The sequence below is a fragment of the Acomys russatus genome, chromosome 14 (assembly GCF_903995435.1).
Source record: "Acomys russatus chromosome 14, mAcoRus1.1, whole genome shotgun sequence".
NCBI lineage: Eukaryota > Metazoa > Chordata > Mammalia > Rodentia > Muridae > Acomys > Acomys russatus.
Window position 1 is genome coordinate 21,012,257 of NC_067150.1, and position 19,607 is coordinate 21,031,863.

General features: G+C 46.9%; 1 non-coding gene across 1 annotated transcript; it reads left to right on the forward strand.

Moving 5' to 3' along the window:
• Positions 1-496: 496 nt before the first annotated feature.
• LOC127198850 (U6 spliceosomal RNA) lies at positions 497-603 on the forward strand. Its single transcript, XR_007831888.1, has one exon. It is a non-coding gene; the product is annotated as a U6 spliceosomal RNA (small nuclear RNA).
• The last annotated feature ends 19,004 nt before the right edge of the window (positions 604-19,607 follow it).

The window sequence follows — 19,607 nt, forward strand, 5'->3', positions numbered from 1 at the left end:
CTATGTGTCTTCCTCTCCAAACCATGTGAGCACATCAGTTGCCTGCCACAGAGATTAATTCTCCATACTGTCACTATAGCTACAGCACCTGGTTCAATGTTTAGCATTCACTAAATATCTGCTGAGTGGGGCTGACACCATAAACTGTTCTTAGCTCAATTTGCACCTTGTATGTCAAGGTTCAGTAAAGGAGAAGACTCTAGGTAGCTCCAGCAAAAAGGGGTTTGATGCAGAGTTGTCACATTTAAGCAGTCGTTGCCAGGGCAGAAGTAGGTTGAGGGTTGAGACTATGAGGCTTATTTACAAGACAACAGAGGACTGAGGAAACTGCAACCCTACACGCCATTCGGACAATGCTCATTTGGATTAGAGCTGTTGCTGGCCTTGAAGGGCCTTTCCTGGAGATGTGGAGATGGGAGAAGAGCCCGTAGAACATAATAAGGAGTAGGCAGTTAGATCCAGGGGCTACTATAAGCTTATTTTGAAAATAAAGTGAGTGCTCACTTCAGCAGCACATATACTAAAATTGGAACAATACAGAGAATATTAGCATGGCCCTTGTGCAAGGATGACACACAAATTTGTGAAGCATTCCACTCTTGTGGGAGTGTATCCAATTATTTGAATCAGAATCACACCCAGAAGAAATATGGCTGCCAGGTGGTTTGGAAATACTTTCTAGTCTTTCTGTACAGACGATTGCATAGTGATGGTGAAATGCAGATGGTGGAACCCTATGTTTCTTCTTCATGGGAACTCTCAACTGCTTTGGTCTCTGAAGGACTGGTGAATAGCAAGACAATGCTTCATTCTAAGCGCTTACAACTGGTAGGGTGTGAGAGCTTCTGTTAGGCTGACGGTCCTCAGCTTTCAGGAACGGACTGCAAAATTCTGCATGAAGGAAGGATGGGAATGGATCCCCAGAGAGGATTTGAATGACACATGAGTTCATAAGGCTAGAAAGCTCCACTTTCTAATGTGGGAGTCAAAGTTTAGGGGTGTTCCTAGGGCAGTGGTTCTTTAACCTTCCTAATGCTGTGATCCTTTAATACATTTCCTCATATTGTGGTGAGCCCCAACCGTAAACGTATTTTTGTTGCCTGTTGGCATAAGGTTATTGTGTAATTAAAATGCTTATTTCTGCGCAAAAATGAGTCAGGATAACATAGAGGGCTAAGAACAGATGTAAACTGCTCAAGATTGTGTTGTAAAGCCTTATAAACAAATACAAAGGAATCTCAATTATTTGTGTGATAGCAGATTAAGAAATAAGCTAAGAGAAACACTGTTTTATAAAAATAAACATTGATCTTTGCTACTACGTAACTGTAATTTTACTACCATTATCAATCATATTATAAACAGCAGATATACAATATATCTGCTATGTGACCCCCAAAGGTGCCTTGACCCACAGGTTGATAACTACTGTCCTGCCACCTATACAGCTCTGAGAACATTCTCTGGGAACATATATCATCTGCTGAAATCCTATTGTCTTATTTTATTGGCAGGCAGGGTGAGGCCTAATGGGACCCTTACTGTTACCCAGACAAATAAGAGGGAAAATTGGAGATGAAACATCAAAGGGGAGTTCCTTCATAGACTGAAAAGAATCTCAGCTTTTTCCAAGCTATTACTTATACATACGGGAGGCTAAAATCACCTGCTTATCATTTGCTGTCCCCCAAGCAGTCACAAATAGGATAATGTATAAGGAAAAAAAGGGTCTTTGCTTTTGGCAGCTTCAGTAAGATGACTCTCTCTACTTTGTGACAATTGGTACTCCCCAGGCAAAGGAAACTGATTCTGTTTTGAGAACAGCCAAAGGACTGACTGCTTGACTAATGTCTCCACTGTTGGGGCTGGAGAGATGGCCCATTGGTAAGGATTGCTTACTGCTCTTACAGAAAGAGGCGCTTGGTTCCCAGGATCCACATGGTATCCCACAGTTCCAGGGGATTTGATGCCCTCTTATGGCTTCTTTGAGGTCCTTCATGCATGTGGTAACTATAAGCTCCTGAAGGCTCACACACCTACACACAATTTTTAAAAATTAAAAGAAGTAATGTCATTCTCTATGATGTCTGTGAGCATGTCCATTAAGATAGACAATTTTTTTTGGAGAGGTCATCAAGGAAATTTAGACACTGAGAGTGTGTGACCAGGAAGGCCTTAATAATCTCCAAGGGATTTTCCATTTATCATGTTCTTTGCATCTGTGATTACGGACTCAAAGGAGGCCAGTGATGTGTGTGTGTGTGTGTGTGTGTGTGTGTGTGTGTGTGTGTGTGTGTGTGTGTGTAAGCATAACAAAACAGGCCACAGGGGCAGGGACAATTTAGTCAGAGGCCATAAGCACCTGCCTGGGCAGTACTGAGTGGGTGCCCATTCTGCTTTCTCTCTGTGCTTGAATTCCATGTCTGGGTTGGATAGGGGTTGGCTGGTGGTTGGCTGGTAGTCGTTGGCCTGAGCTAGCATCCGTAAGGTGGGCTCCTCATTTCCAATTATTTGAGGTGTTTTTCCAGGATCTCTTATCTTGGGATTTATAATGGTTCTGCCTGGTGGAGAAGAGGTGGCTGGGTATGTGTTCAACACCTACAAAGAGATGAGCCCGCAAGACACATCCCAGAAAAGGAAGAGCAGGGTCTACCACCTCTTGCAGAAGAGCCTCTGCTCAGAGGTATGCACCATATGCTGGGCTCATCCCACAGCTGACTGACAAATAGTATATGCTCCTAAGCATAAGGCTAGGAGGGTAGCCAGAGGGAAGACAAGGATGTGCACGAATTCTGTGCATCACCTGGCTAGCTCATACTTCCTGTGGCCCCCAAAGTGCCTCCTCTTCTGGTTAACAACGTGTGTCTGTGTGCTTCTTAGACATGTAGGTAGGTAGACATGAAGATGCTCATGGTTTATATAGAACTATATATTTGCCTACATACGGGTAACCTGTACATGGAGGTCCAGAGCTGTCAGCGTACATACTCTTCCATGTGTTGGTGCACCTCTTGGGTAAGTGTGAGCGCACATGTATGCGCTCTTCAGCGGGGCAGGCCTCTGTGCTGGGCTTTGCCTTGGGCTGTTTGCTTCCCAGAGGCTGAGTTTGGATTTGTCCTCTCTGTTCTAGGTCGATGGCATTGATCTGGGAGGAGTGAGGAATCAATTGTAATTTGGTTGGAGGGCCCGGCGCCAGAGTGTGTAAAGAGTAATTAGCGGAAGAGGAGCTCATGCTAAGGGACCACTGCCTTTGATGGGGGCTGCTGGCCCTTGGGCACAGTGCGCCATGGAGGTTGGGAGAAGCTGTTTCAGCAAGTCCAAGGGCTCCTTCTCTTAGCGCACGACATCTGCCCTGCCTTTTTTCCTTTACAAGGAGGCTCAGGACAAAGCTCAGAGAAGATTCCCCCAGGGAGTGCTGGGGACTGAAGGCCAAGCTCCGAGCCTCTCTTATCATTCATTGCTGCTCTCCAGTGTGTTCACGGGGATCTTCTGACACACAGTCCATGTTTTGCTCTCATGAACCCCTTACATACTAATGAACGTGTACGTTGTTTATTCAGAGCTGCTGTCTTTTGATGTGTTTTCACTTTTGCTGTCTCATTTGGACCTTACATCACAAATAGGTAGAAGACAAGTACCATACTCCATCTACCGACAAGGAGACAGAGGCAAGTATGCAAGGTCATTGGCCAGAATCTCAGTGGTAGGTACTTGGCAGCCACAGGTTCAAGACCAGTCCTAATTCTAAACTGTAACAGGTGCCCCCACAACACAGTGACTCTCAGACAAGTTGCAGAGCTCGTGTGTTTATCAGGGTCTTTGTTTATCTAGAGATATGCTGATGGAGCAGGATGTAATCCAGGTGGCTTTGGGAGGACCAGTCCTGCTAGTCGTTTGGCAGTTCTGCGTCAAGATGCTACATGCCTGAGTCACAGAGAGGGTTGCAGAGAGTGGGTTTTGAGGTCTCACTACCCTTGCCCAAGTTCTAATTCAGAGGTTGCGGGGTTATTCTTCAGAGGCAGAGATATTATCCCGTGTTCTGGCTCTTCTCATGCAGGGGGTTTATGAACCATGTCTGGAGACACAGCATCAGGGTGTGGAAGGAGAGACTCCTGAGGCAAGAGATCAAGCCGAGGACAAAGGGTTGCTAAGAAGGAAGGGTGCATGGTCATGTATCCCATATGGCTATGGGGAAGAAAAGAATATTCAGAAGAGAGGACTTGTCTTAGCTGTGAATGAAGAGAGAAGGGCCGAGTGGCAATTTTGAAGTGTAGACTGGTCTGAGGGCTAACAGGAAGCCCTCTCATCCATCATTTCTGGCCTCGCTTGGTTTATGGAGGCTCCTTAAGACTCTGTCCCTTTGGCTTTGGAAGGGAGTCTTATGTCTTCCTTAAGATGTAGGGGTCCTAACTATATTGGAGAGCAGTGCCAGAGGGGCTGCAAAAGGAACAAGAGCCACATTGCATAGGCGGGTGCCTTCACTGCTCTGCTAATGGTGACAGATTCACAGCCATCGCCACTAAATGCCTGAGATTGCTTTGCCAGCTTGCGGAGCACAGGAAAAGAACTCTGTGCTAATGGATTCATCAGCAGGGAGGGGAGAGAATTGGGGGCAGGGGACAGCCCAGGGAAAGGGAAGGTTGTCAGAGATTTTTGGAGATTGGTGGGGGGTGGGGGAGATAAGAAGTGCCAGAAGTGGTCCCTGTTCAGTGACCTTTCTGTCACTGTGTGCAAGCCACCTTAGGGGGAGAGGCGTGTCTTCTAAAGAGATGGAGTTTGCCCTTGAGTACAGCAAATGATTCTGAGAATTAGGCAACCTTCTTCAGGAACCTGTAGGTCACACTAGGACGAATCAGTGTGGGAACCAAGAATAGTCTACAGTTTTCATTTCTCTCATGAAATTAGCAAAAACGTTCCTCGGCCCCACACCCCAATCTTTGGAGCATTAAAGACATCTCCTTCAGTTCTTTGAAGCCTCTTGACTGTCCTGAGAGCTGTCCCGGGACTATTGTATTCTAGGTAATTTGGTTGAAAAGTGATGGCAGGAGGTACATAAGGGAAAAGAGACTGTTGAGGCAATGGTTATACCTAAAAGGGGGATTTTAGGATGACTTGAATATTTTCTTTTTAATAGAAAAATAGTTTGACCTCCTAGCTAGAGATGGGTTGCTTAAAGAGGCAGGAGCCACTTGAGGATTCATGGGCCCCTTTTGGCCCATCCTCTACCCACTTCCCTTCGTGGTATGGCATGCCTGTCACAGATGGTACCCATCTCTGTCTTGCTTCCTGTATTCTGTGTGGTTCTCACTCTTTATGCGGTTACTCATCCATGAGGCTGGCTGGGATGCATAGCAATATATCTTCACATTTGTATAATGCTTTACAGTCTTCAAAGAACTTCTGTACCTATAATGTCATTTGATCACGTGGCATGCCATCAAGGAGATAGTGCAGTGTCTCTGTTAGGATTCTGTTCCAGTCTGCCCACCTGTGACATCATTACCTACCTGTCACTGGGCATGGCTTTGCCCAGTATATAAAAGTACAGACCCACCTTTCCCCTTCTCTGACAGCTCCCTCTCTCTCACCCCTCTCTTCTCTCTCTCACCTCTCTCACCCATGTCTCTCTCTCTTTCTTACCTCTCTCTTTCTTCCTCTCTCTCCCTCTTAGTCTGTCTGTTTCTCTCTGGGGTACTCCTCCCCCTTTCCTTCTCTCCCCATGCTCATACAATAAACTTCATCTAATATCTGTTGCTTGGCATCTTATTTTTAATCATTAAATTGATGCCACCAATTTCATGAAATATAATATGCACCACACAACAGATATGATATGCAGAAGTTTATTATGTGAGCGTGGGGAGAGAAGAAAAGAAAGGAGGGGTACCCCTAGGGAGAGAGAGAGAGAGAGAGAGAGAGAGAGAGAGAGAGAGAGAGAGAGAGAGAGAGAGAGGAGACAGAGAGACAGAGAAAGAGAGAGGAGGAGGGAGAGAAGAGATAGGAAGAAGAGAAGTAAAAGAGAGAAGGAGAGAGAGGTGAGAGAGGGTAAGTGGTACTTTTGTATAGCCCTGGGTAGGGCCATGGCCCATGACAAGTAGGCGATGACCTCACAGGTAGGCAGCCCGAAGCAGAATCCTAACAGTGTCATTATTAAGAACATGGGTTCTGTTGATGGTTGAGCAGGTTCGTCTCCAGCAATGTATCTGATCGTGGACAGGTGATTTCTCTTCTTCATCTGTAAAGTACAGCAAATAATAGTAGATCATTCCTCTTAGTGTCATGGGGATTCAAAGGTTTCTTTTCTGTGAAGTGTTTATGACATGCCTAGCACGTGGAAAGCTCAGTCTGAGTAAGTGTTATTATCGTGACGATCTGAGTCCTTAAAGGGGAAACTGAAACTCAGACGTGGAAGGCAGGTTTCCTGGATCACAGAGGTTGGTGTGAGAAGCCAGGTCTCTTGGCTTATAGCCCTGAAACACAAAATGCTGTGTCACCGTATTATTTAGTGTACTTTGCACAGGCCATTGCCCCCTCCTGGCCTGGGAGTTGATGGTGATAGAAATCTGAGGTGTTGCCACCCCTATGAGAGAGCCTATCATGTGCCAGGCATAACTCTGGGTGCTTTGTGACTCACAGCAGCTGTGGGAGGCATATACTTTTTGTGGCTTGCTTATAAGCCTCCCTAATCAAAGGGGTTGGGTTGGTTCTGACTGCAGATGCTTTTCTGGATGCATCAAGGGGTTTCAGACTCGACCTCTGAGAAAATGCTAGGGGCTTTCCTGTCTTTGATACAGAGGTCCTGATTACCATGCTGAGGAACTTGGAAGAACTAGGGGACAGGATACGTAGAAGACCCTTTTTGGCCTCCCTTCTCTCTTTCCCCAGACCAAGAGGCTTTCCAATTATTCATCTTTCTCATGTCCCCTTAGAATACTGCACAAAACGGGAGGAGCCTCTTCTCTTTCCACTCTCTGGGGTGTGAGGGCATGGGAATTTACAGATACAGCACCAAGTGCCTGAGAGGACACACCTGCATGTGTGCATGCAGAGCAGTCTGTGTCTTTGAGGCAATTGTATGTATTCCTATGGCTCTCTCTGGGGCCATATATATGTGTGAAAGTGTGTGGGCGAGCAGGTCTGCATGTGGCAGTATAGCACCTGGCTGCGTGGGTGTTGTGATCGTGTGTGTGTGTGTGTGTGTGTGTGTGTGTGTGTGGTATATGTGGGTGCAGGCTATCAACTGTATTCTGTGCAGTGCTGATGCTCTGAGTATGTTCTAGCTTGCTTGGTTTCATCTTATCTGCACAAATGTGTAACCCCCTGTCCCCCCAATTCCTCAAGCTTTTACACACCTACTTTACCCATATCCATTGACATACAAATAACTTCCTACCACCTTAGTGCAGCACCCAAGTGTTCATGAAGACACGTATGCACATATATTCTAAGTGCTCACACAGAAGTGGATCTCCTGATCCCTTCTGGGCTGTTTTTCGTGCCCCTTTTCTTCTTCCTGGGAGTGGCACTCCTTGGCTTGAATACCTGACAAATTCACTTCTAGAGCGTGGCCCTGGCACAGTAAAGAAGGTTCTTTACTCACTGGCATCACCACGTTTCTTTCTAGAAATGTAATTTGTCCTCATTAAGCCCACTAATGGTTCCAATAGGCTCCTGATAGCGCCACCTGCTGGTGCCTGTTTCCTAGCATCTGTAGCTAGGGGAGCTGAGTACTCTATAAACAAGGCTTAAGATGAAGCACAGGTCAGCCTGGATGTTGGGTACTATGCAAGCATGAAAAAGGTGTATTTTGTGTGGGGAAGGACACTTGGGACAGGGTTCAGGCAGGAAATGAAAAGTGTTCTTAGCATGGACACCCATGCTGAGAGTCCTGTCATGGCAGACCGCAGGCAACTCGTGTGCTGTGGTTTAGTGTGTGTGAACCCCACAGTACCAAGGGGGAGTGCCACACCTGTCTGCAGAGTGGCTGTAGAGTGAATGAGCTTTGGAGGTTATGCACATGTGGTGATCTAAAGAGATTCTGGGTACCAATCTATGTTCATTGATATGTGGTTTTTCCATACATGTGCTCTGGCACACACATGTATATCCTCTAAGCTAGTGTTTGTGCAATGCAATGCTTTATGTGTTCATGTGGAGATATGGGGTTGTATTAATATCACATAACAAGAGTCTGTTTATGGCAAAATGATCATCCCAGCCCTGAGAGTGTCACCATTTCCTCCTACAGAGGACACCTTTTTTCTTCTGCCTCTGAGATCGCTTCCTCTTCTTTTCCTTTTCCCTTCATACACCTTTTAAAATGTCCATCACTTAAGTAGGGAAGGTTGACTTTATGGAATTCTGTGTGCATTTCTTAACTGCTGTCGTCACAGGGTCCAAGGACAGTTGAACTCAGTCCTCACGTCCTTCCTGTCGGCCAGCAATAGCTTGTCCGCTTGGATGATGAATGGACGCCCCACTCCGAAACCCACCATGGGTTTTGTCGGCCTCATGCTTCAGAGAGCCCCCAACAGGGACAGTAGCTCAGGGCATAGAAAGGCCTCTTCTCCCTACAGTAATGGCTCAACCCGCCTCCCTAGTGTTGGAATGTGGCAGAGTTGGCCTGGTGCCCCTCGATTAACCTTGGGAAGTTGCCAGGCAAGCAGCGCTCGTGGCAGCCTGCCCCTCTGTCCTTTTCTCTTCACATTCCTCCTTCTGTCAGTTCATTGTGCTAGGTCTCCCATGAAACTCACTTTTCAGAGACTCAAATGGCCTCCCCTCAATCTCTTACCAGGCAGCTGTGCCCACACAAGTCCACAGGCTTTTACTTTTCTAGCTTGATTTCCTAGAAAGGGATGGAGTTTCTCTGTCTGTCTGTCTGTCTGTCTGTCTGTCTGCCTGTCTGTCTGTTCCTCCCTCCCTCCCTCCTTTTATATACAGGCAACTACCTTCTGATCTCTCAGGAGTCAGCTCTAGATACAACTATTTTCCATTTCCAAATGTATTTACCATGATTACTTTACTTCATCCTGCTTCCAGGAACACACCTCTTACACACAAATGTCTCTTACAGTTAGGCTTTCATGGGTCCAGCAAACTGTCCCCTGTGTGGATGAGTCTCCGCCTGCCTGTTTCCCCTTGTTTGTAACTACTGTGGGATAGACATTGGCTGAAGGCACGCTTTGGGACTGAGCACTATCCTCTTAACGTTCAACCAGAGCCACAACAGCTACATTCCATGGAGCACTCAGAGCCCACTCTGTGTCCTATTTCCTAGGAATCTGGAGACCTTGTGGACATAGCAGTCCTTGTGGGCATAGCAGTCCTTGTGGACATAGCAGTCCTTGTGGGCATAGCAGTCCTTGAACTCTGACATTTGACTGGCCTTCTGTTAATGCCCAAATCCGCACCGTTTTCCCTAGCAGCCCTATTGCTATTAACTGCAAGTTGTGTGAAGGCAGGGACCATGTGCAGGGGTGGTACACCACAGGTCCTCTGTGTGCTCTTGGTATGCAAGATGCTAAAGGGACATTACAAAATTCCGGTGATGGTGATTGAATGATTGGTCACTGACAAGAGTTCTCAGCATGGCTCTGAGAGGCTAAAAGCCTTATTTAAAGATGGATACACCACTGTTGGGGTGAGGCGGGGATGGGACTCAGAGCTTGCAACTCTGAGGCCAGCAGTCTCTCTCCAGACCTCATTTGCCTTGTGTCCAAGCACCATGGAAACTTGTTGCTGTGGTATGTTTTGTCCTGGACGTTTGCCAAGAGTAAATCGGCTCTGTCTCTAGCTTCCCCTGACTCTGCAGCCCAGCAAGAGGAGGACAGAGAGGGAGAGGAGGACGAAGTGAGAAGAGGGCTTGTCTTAGAAGGGCCATGGAAGCGGAGCAGGGAGAGAGGTGGAGGGAGCGAGTGGGCAGGAGGATGCTGAGGGGAGGGTTGTTGAAAAAGGCAGAGGGATGGGGGGCAGGGATGGGACTGCTGCTTCCCTCTGCCCTCTGGCTCTTGTCTGGTGCTCAGCCCCTCCCTTCCTGTCTCCAGCACCTGGTGAACCACACAGTTCATGCCAAGGCTGGGGGGGGGGGCAGGCATTGGTATAAAGAAGCGTGCATCTACTGGCTCTCCCGCACAAGGCCCTTTTGTGTGGAGTTGAGAGCTAAGCGTGGAGGGGTCCGGGAAGGAGAGGTCTGGGGTCGAACGGGTGCCAAAAATAGACCCCTGCAAATTCTCCAGCTGTGGCTCCAGGGTGCCTGTTCTCCTCCTCTCCCATCCCCAGCCTGTCCATCTGTGAGTCCACAGCAGATTTACAGGCTTCTCCTCACACTACTGTGGGGGCGGGTGTGTGTGTGTGTGTGTGTGTGTGTGTGTGTGTGTGTGTGTGTATCTTTGACTCCCAGCCTCTGTGCCTTTGGCTTCATTGGAACCAAAAGTGGCGCTTTCTTCTCTGCCCTTCCATAGGACCAGACCTTATTTGCCACCTCCCTTTATTAGCCCCATACTTATCCATGTTACTCCCATTTACCAACTCCTTGGTCTCACCCTCCTCTGCTTGCTCGCTTCCTTATTTCCTCGATGTTCTTTTTTTTTCCTTTTAATTTTTTTTATTAATTTATTCTTGTTACATCTCAAAGGCTATCCCATCCCTTGTATCCTCCCATTCTTCCCTCCCTCCCATTTTCCCCTTATTCCCCTCCCCTATGACTGTATATGCTCATAGGGTATCAAGTCTCTTCTTGGTAACCTGCTGTCCTTCCTCTGAGTGCCACCAGGTCTCCCCCTCCAGGGGACATGGTCAAATGTGAGGCACCAGAGTATGTGAGAAAGTCATATCCCACTCTCCACTCAACTGTAGAGAATGTTCTGACCATTGGCTGGATCTGGGTAGGGGTTTAAAGTTTACCGCCTGTATTGTCCTTGGCTGGTGCCTTAGTTTGAGCGGGACCCCTGGGCCCAAATCTGTCTATCATAATGTTCTACTTGTAGGTTTCTAGGACCCTCTGGAGCCTTCTACTTTGCTATTCTCCCATGCTTCTTTCATCTAGAGTCCCAATAGGATGTCCTCCCCTCTGTCCCAGTTTCCTGGTAAGTGAAGGCTTTCGTGGGACTCCTCGATGTTCTTAACATGGAAACTTCTTTGTGTTATAAACTAGCTAGCAAGGTCAACTTATTACCTTTCCACATTCACTTGCCATGAACACTTACTGAATGCCTACTCTGAGGAGGACAGTAGAGATGCTCACCATATGGGCTTTTGCCATTGACAGGGCGTAGACCTACAACTTACCTACCCCCACCCCTCCCCACCAGTACTCTCTTTTTTCTCTCTTTACTGAAGACTGAGCTCAGACCTCACCCACCTGTACTGCTACACTCTTCAAGGTCTGTGGGCACTGTTGTGTGCATATGGCTTGTCTTCAAAAGATTCATGTGTTGATGCCTGGCCACTGCTGGGCAGTGTTGAGAGGTAGTGGGACCGAGGAGCCAGATGACTGAATGAGCTGACTTTGGGTGCTGGGGGGAAAAGGTAGTTCTTGTAGGACTTTCATGATAGTGAGCTGTGAGAGTGTTTTTCGGCCTCTTTAATTGCAATGTGACCTTTCACTTCTAGAATGACAGTATTTATCTATAATTAGATCTTGCAAACCTTCACCAAAAAAGCCACCAGATCTTAGATTTTTAATCTCTAAATCTAAGCTAAACAAGTCTCTTTTCAAACAGATTATATATATGCATTTTTATGCATATATACATGCATGCCATGGGCATGTCGGGTGCAGTGCCAGAAGACATTAGAACAGTGTCAGATCCTCTGGAGCTGGCGTCACAGGTGTCCGTGAGTCATCTGACATGGCTGCTGGAATTTGGTCCTCTAGAAGAGCAATAAGTACTGGTAACTGTCACTGAGCCACTTCTCTAGTTCTCAGACTCCTCGTAGGAAGCGAGATTGGGCAGCGAGTAAAAGTGCTTGCCAACAGCAAGCTGATGACCTGAGTCCAAGCTCCAGATTCCACGAGGGGGGAGAGAATCGACTCTTGAGTGTTGGTCTCTAGCCCACACACATGCTGTGGAGTGTGTGTTCATACTCACATACGCCACACATATGCCCTGCCCCCAATAACAACAATGAATAATATAAAGTGAAAATCTTATCCATATTTCAATATTCTCTTATAGTAACCAAAGTAGACCCAGCCACTATCTTTCTTGTGGTGTCACATTGACAGATACACACATGGTCAGACTCAAGTGTCTAGCTGGGTGCTAAGTGGCTTCCCCCTGCTGTGTCTTCTGTGTCCTCCTCAATGCCTGGCACAGTGCTGGTTGGAGATCTGTGCCCAGGGTCTACTTGGCCACTGGGAAGTTGTTTCTGCTGATGCTTCTGGGCCCAAGTTCTTGGTCTCCGTATTGCTGGCATAAACCAGGGCCTGATGATTTTGTATTATCTTTCTGACCCTTGGCTTTTAGCAACATTTAGTTGGTTTCAAGGTGCCAGATTTTTTTTAGTTTAATTTTTATTTTTTAAATATATTTCATTAATTTATTCATATTACATCTCAATTGTTATCCTATCCCTTGTATCCTCCCATTCCTCCCTCCCTCCCATTTTCTCCTTACTCCCCTCCCTTATAAAGGTGCCAGATTTTTGAGTCCATGACCCCACGTGCTTCTGGAAAACTTCTTTGCTATTTTAGAATCCTTGACCACGCAATCCTTGGGGGGGAAAACTTCAGATCCCATCTGCCTCCTGTACAACATCACAGGGGGATGAAGTTGGGTTCCTGGGGAGTCTATGGAAGAGGAGCGGCCTGTAACAATAACAATGCTCTTGTCTTCTCCTGCAGACCTCAGCTCCTCCCACCTTCTACCTTTCCTTCTATAGTTGGAATAAAAATAACTTAAATGAAAGGGAGTGATCCAAAACCACAGCTTGTTGTGGCCACAGCTTGAGGAATCCAGTAGTGGCCAGATTTTCAGCTGTCTTTTTGACTTGCACATACTGGTGTGTAGAAGTAAGGGCCATTTTAGCTCACCTGTGCCAGCGCCTTGCCACTAAATCCTTCAGGTCTGGGTAGGCACAGGCACATCCAGGTGTACCAGGTGTGTTGTTCTCGGAGACCAAGAAGCACACCCCATAATGCAGCCTGTGGCATGGTGAGGAAGTGTTGAATGGTGATGGTGGCATGCTCTGGAGGACAGTCCACGACGAAGGCTGTCACTCAGATCCTGGGTTCTGTGCGACAAACAACAGGCTGAGCAACAAGCCTCCTTTTTGTGTTCCTGAATGAAGCTACCACAGTACAGCATGTGTCTTCTTTGACGGTGTTCAGAGCTGGCTTGTAACACCAAGAGAAAAGAGGAGACGCTTTGGTATGGTTGAGGATGTTAGAAACCCAAGTTATGGATGCTCTGTTCCTGTCTTTCCAGGCAAGAAATGAATACAGCTTGTCTAAAATTCCAGGAACTGCTTTCTCCTGTACTGTTACAAGCACATGTTTAAGAACTGTGACTTTAGGTTCACTATACAAAAACTCTACGTATGGCTGGTTGGTTATACCTGTTGTGCACATGTGGAATATATGACAGTGTCCTGTGCATCTGCAATGTGTGCAACACTCATATCTGTCCAAGGTGGAAAAAGAACAGTGGAGCAATGGAAAGCTTCACCTTACATGGATATAGGCTTCTGGAAGACCCTCGTCCTGGGCTTTGGGCTCATCTGGATGGCACACCACAAATATTCCATGATGGTCAGGACAGGCATGTCTTACCCGGACTGGCTAGCAGCACCTAACTAGGGGTGACCTTTCGGGGTGATTGCAGCTGAGGAACACTACTCTGGATATCCTGAGAAGCTTCAAGTCATAATAAAGTTTGAGTTTTAATATAGGGAGAAGTTGTCAAGAATTTGGTTTTGAAGAGGCAAAGATGGATCATTAGGCTAGGTACTAGGGTCTGTAGAAAGAACTGACCAGAGGCCACAGCCCAAGAGACAAGTGGCCAGCGAAAGAGAAGGAAGCAGAGCAAGGTGTGTTCAGGGTTCTGTTTGCATTTCAGTCAAATGGACAGTGAGGGTTTTGAGAAGCTTGCAGAATTTCTCTTAGTGACCTGCATCAAATACTTTAAGATTAGACATTAGAAGTGAAGTCCAATTTCTTTTACATTCAGTTCCTCCCCTCTTCCCACTCCTTCCTCTTCCTTCCTTCCTTCCTTCCCTCCCTCCCTCTCTCCCTTCTCTCATTTCTTTCTGAGACAAGGTGTCACTATATAGCCCTGGCTGTCTTCCAACTGACAGACATGTACCTGTCTGCCTCTCAAGTGCTGGAATTCAAGGCATTGCTTCACCAGGCCTTGGTACTAAGCTCTTCTAAAATGTTCTCTCTCTCTCTCTCTCTCTCTCTCTCTCTCTCTCTCTCTCTCTCTCTCTGTTGTATTTAGAGAAAACAAGGAAGCTCCACTGGCTTCTCACACTGGCTAGTCTTTGGCAAGTGTCCAGCATCCAATTCCAGGGACTAAGAAACATGGTAGCAGTTTGAATTAAAAATGAGGACATTCTTGGATGCAGCCATTGTAGCCAAATCCTTTTGTGATGGTTAGTTTTAGGTGTCAGTTCTATTGGGCTAAAGCAGTGGTCTTCAACATTCCCAGTGCTGCGACCCTTTAATACAGGTCACGTTGTGGTGGTCCTCAGCACTTCCTAACTGTAATTTTGCTACTGTTATGAATCTTAATATAAACATCTGATATGCAGGCTGTCTGATATGCAACCCTCAAAGTGGTCATGACCCATAGGGTGAGAACTGCTGGGCTAAAGGGCACTCAGATAACTGGTAAAAGGTCACTCACACTGTGGTGTGTCTGTAAAGCAATTTCCTGAAGACGTTATTACTGGAAGAGTGTGCTGAGCGAATGTTTGCCTGCACTACTGCCAGTGGGCCTCATTTAACCTGTTGAGAGAAAGACAGAAGAGCAAGGGTAAATTACCTTTTTTTTTTTTTTTCTCAAGCTAGATACCCACCTCCTGCCTAGGCTATCAGGGCTTCAGATTCCATAACTCCCACCTGCTTTGGGGCTTTTGCACTCATGCTGAATCACACTCCCAGCCTCTCTGGTTCCCCAGCTTTTAGACAACATATCGTTAGGCTTCCCAGCTTCCATAATTGCATGAGGCGATTTCCATAATATCATTTTCCCAGAGATTTCTTCTAGCGTTCAATTTTTTTTTCTCCTTTTATTTTGAAGACTGTTTCCACAGCAAATTGTACCATTTCAGAAATGGCTGCAATGCTACCTCCATTCCACAAGCCCCTCTCAGAGTGTGACACGGACATTGTTGCAAAGGAGAGACAGAGATCTACACTTGTAGACGTGAGGCTGTGTCATCCAGGGCAGGGGGCTATAAAGGGTATTTCCACATGGTTCTGTTGGGACGCTAGCTCTTGGAACCCAGCCAGCAGGCTGTGAGGAAGCCCAGAATGCCTATAGAGGAGTCTGCATGAGGATGCGACATGAACCGTCACTGACGAGCCTGGCTAAGAAGCAGCTAAGAGCCAGGTGCATGAGCCATCTCAAAAGCAGCTCCACAGGAGTTGATGTTTGGGGTTCCCACCAAGCACTGTGCAAATAAATGATGCTTGTTATTTTAAAGCATTGTATCATTTTGGAATTTTTAAAATAAAATATTGCAAGATAATTAGAACTGTTTTCAAATCGTATAAACACCAATGATTTTTTAAAATTTATTTTCGATAAATTCCTTTGGTTTACAGCTTCTTCTCTTCCTTGTTAGTAGCTCCTCCAACTGGTGTTCTACCTCAAATCCTACCAAGGGCCCTGAAGAAGGTAAGCACAAGCTGCTGTTTTTAGTTTGATTGCTCAGTGGGTGTCACTGGATACCTTTTATATGTGTTCTCTGAGGGCTTCTGGGTACGTAAGAGTAAGTAGCTAGTATGATTTTTCTTGGAATAACTGATCAGAGTAGAATTATGTATTTCCAAAAGTGAACCTTGTCATGAGGCTAAAAGATGACATATATTCCTATACCCAACCTGTATAGTACCAGGAAGCTGTATTCATTAGGGACATCCACTATGAACCAGGTCTACCAATTCATGGGCATTGGCTTATATTCCTCCTTCGCATGCCTTCTGGAAGGGGTCCATGCTGCCCTTGAGTATTTGGCTTGATGGCCCTCCTAGGGATGGAGAGTTTGCCATCCTTCCTGAATCAAATGCTCAGCCATATGTCAGGAGAGAAAGACCCGAATGGCCTCATTCCTCTCTGCCAGTTGCTACAATATGCCTCTCTTGAGCTGATCTGAAATGAACCGACACATGTTGTATGATAGTGGTCATGATGCTAATTTTTCCCTTGGTGATTCAATTTTCTTCCCTTTCCTCTCTGCCTTCACTCTTGTGCTCTGTTTCCAGTAGCGTTCTCCAGATGAAATGTGTTATCTTTAGACGGTTTCCTTTGGATATCTCTCTTCCCAGTTCAGTTTATTGATTTAGGTTCTAATGCTCTTTTTCCCCCCTTTCTGGTTTGATATACAGTTTTAACTTCCTAGCAGAAACCACCATCCCCTGAGGACAAGCAAACATGATGGGGATGGAGGATGGGCCTGCCCCATCTTTTCCTTAGCTTTTGGGACACTAGAAGAAACTTTCTCAAAGTAGAGGCTCCATAGATGTTAAACAGGCATGCCAATTCTACCTCATGGATGTAAGGAACTGGGACCAGCCTAGGGGCTCAACATTGTCTTTACCCCAGCCTCAGAAGACACAGCACATCATCCCACAGGGTGGCAAATAGCTGCCAAGAACTTATGAAGGGGGCAGAATCCTGGGGTCATCAGTTGTATCACATAGTTTTTGCTTGCTTGCTTGTTTGGCATCATGAAATATCCAAGGAGGCAGACTCCACAAAGAAGAAGAAGAAGAAGAAGAAGAAGAAGAAGAAGAAGAAGAAGAAGAAGAAGAAGAAGAAAAGAAAAGAAGAGGAAGAAGAAAAGAAGAAAAAGAAGAAGAAGAAGAAGAAGAAGAAGAAGAAGAAGAAGAAGAAGAAGAAGAAGAAGAAGAAGAAAAGATTTACTTAGCACACAATTCTGTAGGCTCAGAGGTGTGGTACCTGCATTGGGTTATTTCTGATGAAGGCCCCAAGACAGGTGGAGAATGGCACCAGCATTAGTGTACTGGCAAGTGTCTGGATTTCAAGCTAGGTGGCAGAGAGGGAGGGGCGGGGCGGCCTTTCTCCCTTTATAACAGGCATCCTTCTTTTGTTTTCTTTTTCTTGTAGCTCAGGGTAACCTTAAGTTTCCTGAGTAGCTAAAGATGATCCTGCACTCCTGACCGTCCCAATGCTGGGATAATTGACATAAGCCACCACATGCAGCTCTGCTCATGACAACCTTCTTATGAGGACTGCCAGGAGGATTTGGGAGGCCTCCCAGTGGCTTAAGGACTTCTCAGTAGAAGTCACCTCTTTGTTTATTTTAAACTCCATGTATATGTGTGTGTCTAGTGCAGGTAAAGAGGTGGTAGATCCTTTGAAGCTGGAGTTACAGGTTGTGGTCAGCCACCTGATAAGGATGCTAGGGACCAAACTCAAGTCCTCTGTAGGAGCTGCAGTGTTCTTAACTGCTGAGCCAGCTCTCCAGCCCCGAAGATGCCCCCCCTCACCTAAAGGTTCCATTTTCCCAGCACGGCCACCTTGGGGGATCAAGTTTCCAACAACATGAGTTTTTGTGAGGTCACAATTAAACCATATCCTAGCCACATGCCCCATTCAGCAAATGGATCCCAGTATGTTCTGATAGACCTAGGACCCAGAGAAAGTATGTATGGGTGTATGTGAATGCATGCAAGCATGTTTATGGGTACACATGTGTATGCTGTGTTGGAGGTAGGCTTGTTATCGCATGTTGCTTGCGAATCAGTGAGGTCTAGGGTTTGCGGCTTTCATCACAGCCCCGGGAAAGGCACCTTGGCCTAGAAAGGGAGCCTGAAGCAGTGGCATATGAACTATTTCCTCACACTCATACAGCATGAGTGAGCGTGTTCATGTGAGTGGAGAAAATGGGCAAGCAGGAGCTATTCAGAGGTCCGTTTCTCAGGATTACTACATCCAGACGATAAAAGTTTATCCGTGTGTTTGCTTCTCTGCCTAGGATCCCCAGCTTTTCACCTTCTGGGTGCCCATGAGAGCGGGAGTTCCCCCTGAAAAGAATGGCCCTCCACTATTCAAGGCCACCTTCTGTGTGAGATGTAGGCGTCCATGTGCACACAGCTCCTTTTCCAGCAGCAAGGCTATTTGTTGTTCTGTGGGGGAGCTTCGTGCCCTAGAGCAGGGCTCTGTGTGTGTGTGTGTGTGTGTGTGTGTGTGTGTGTGTGTGTGTTTAATTTATTTTTTTAGAGCTCTCCTTCATTGTCCCTCCATTTCCTTCTCTGGCCAACCGCCCCTCCTCACGGTTGCTCCCAGTCCTCGAAAGAATAAACGCCTTCACTGCGGGCCTCAGAACGCTGGTGTGAGATGCTTGTAGACGTCTCCACGACACTCTTTATTCCTTGTGTACATACAACTGTGTTGGGGGAGGAGACGAAGAGATGCTGGAGTAGGAGCCTGGGATGCAGGAAGCTCTTTCGGCTTCCTTATTTATCTTCTTCTGCAGGGAAGAGAAGGATCTTTCCCCTTTTCCTTGGTTCTCCACCCCAGCCCCTAATCCTCCCCCACTCCACCTTGACTTTATGCTGCTACAATGGGGCTGGGCTCTGAGTGAGGTAGGAGGGGAAGCGGCATTTGTGTGCAGGAGAGGAGCATTTATTTAGAAAGAGGAGGAAAAAGTTTAATGGCTCAGAGTTGAGATTTAGTAATCATGAGAAACGATGACCAGCAGTGGGGGTGGCAGTACGTGTGCACATGTGTTCCAGAGGGGTCTGTGACTCGCAGCAGCTGAGCCAATGACTCATTCTAAATTTAGCGACTTCTAGAGGTCATTTTAGTCATCCTCCTGCCTTTGGGCTGGAGGATGCCTAACTTAACGCCAACCACGTTTGGTGGAGATGGTGTGTTCTGAGAGAATAGTGAGCAAGGGAGTGGGGGGCAGGGAGACGTCACGTGACCTCTTTGAACCGATCTCCAGCAAAGGACGTTCCCTATTTTCCCGAGGATGCTTGGGTTTCCCTATCCCTGTCAGAGCGTGGTCCTCCTGGGAACTGCTCCCCCCGCCCCATTGACAGAACCGGATGTTGGATTCTCAAGGTGGCGGGGGGCTCTATCCCCCTCGGACCTGTCAAAGGTTATTGGGACTCCGAGGGCCCCATTGGCCCGTACGGGAAGCTACCATTTGTTTAATCAGAAACTTGTCATGCAGTCTGAGCTGAGAACAGAATAGAGCAAAGACGCTACAACGCCTTTTCCCAGGCAATGCGCATGATTCTGCGGCTCTGTCCTTGCTACACTTCAACGCACCTTGAAATGGGCTCGCCTCCTTCGAGCAGCGACGGACAAAGAGTTAAGCCAATCAGACCCTAGATCTGTGAGGAACGTCCAATAGGCAGACGTCAGGGGCGGGCCACCAGGATAGGCCCGGCTAGGCTTCACCGTGGACCT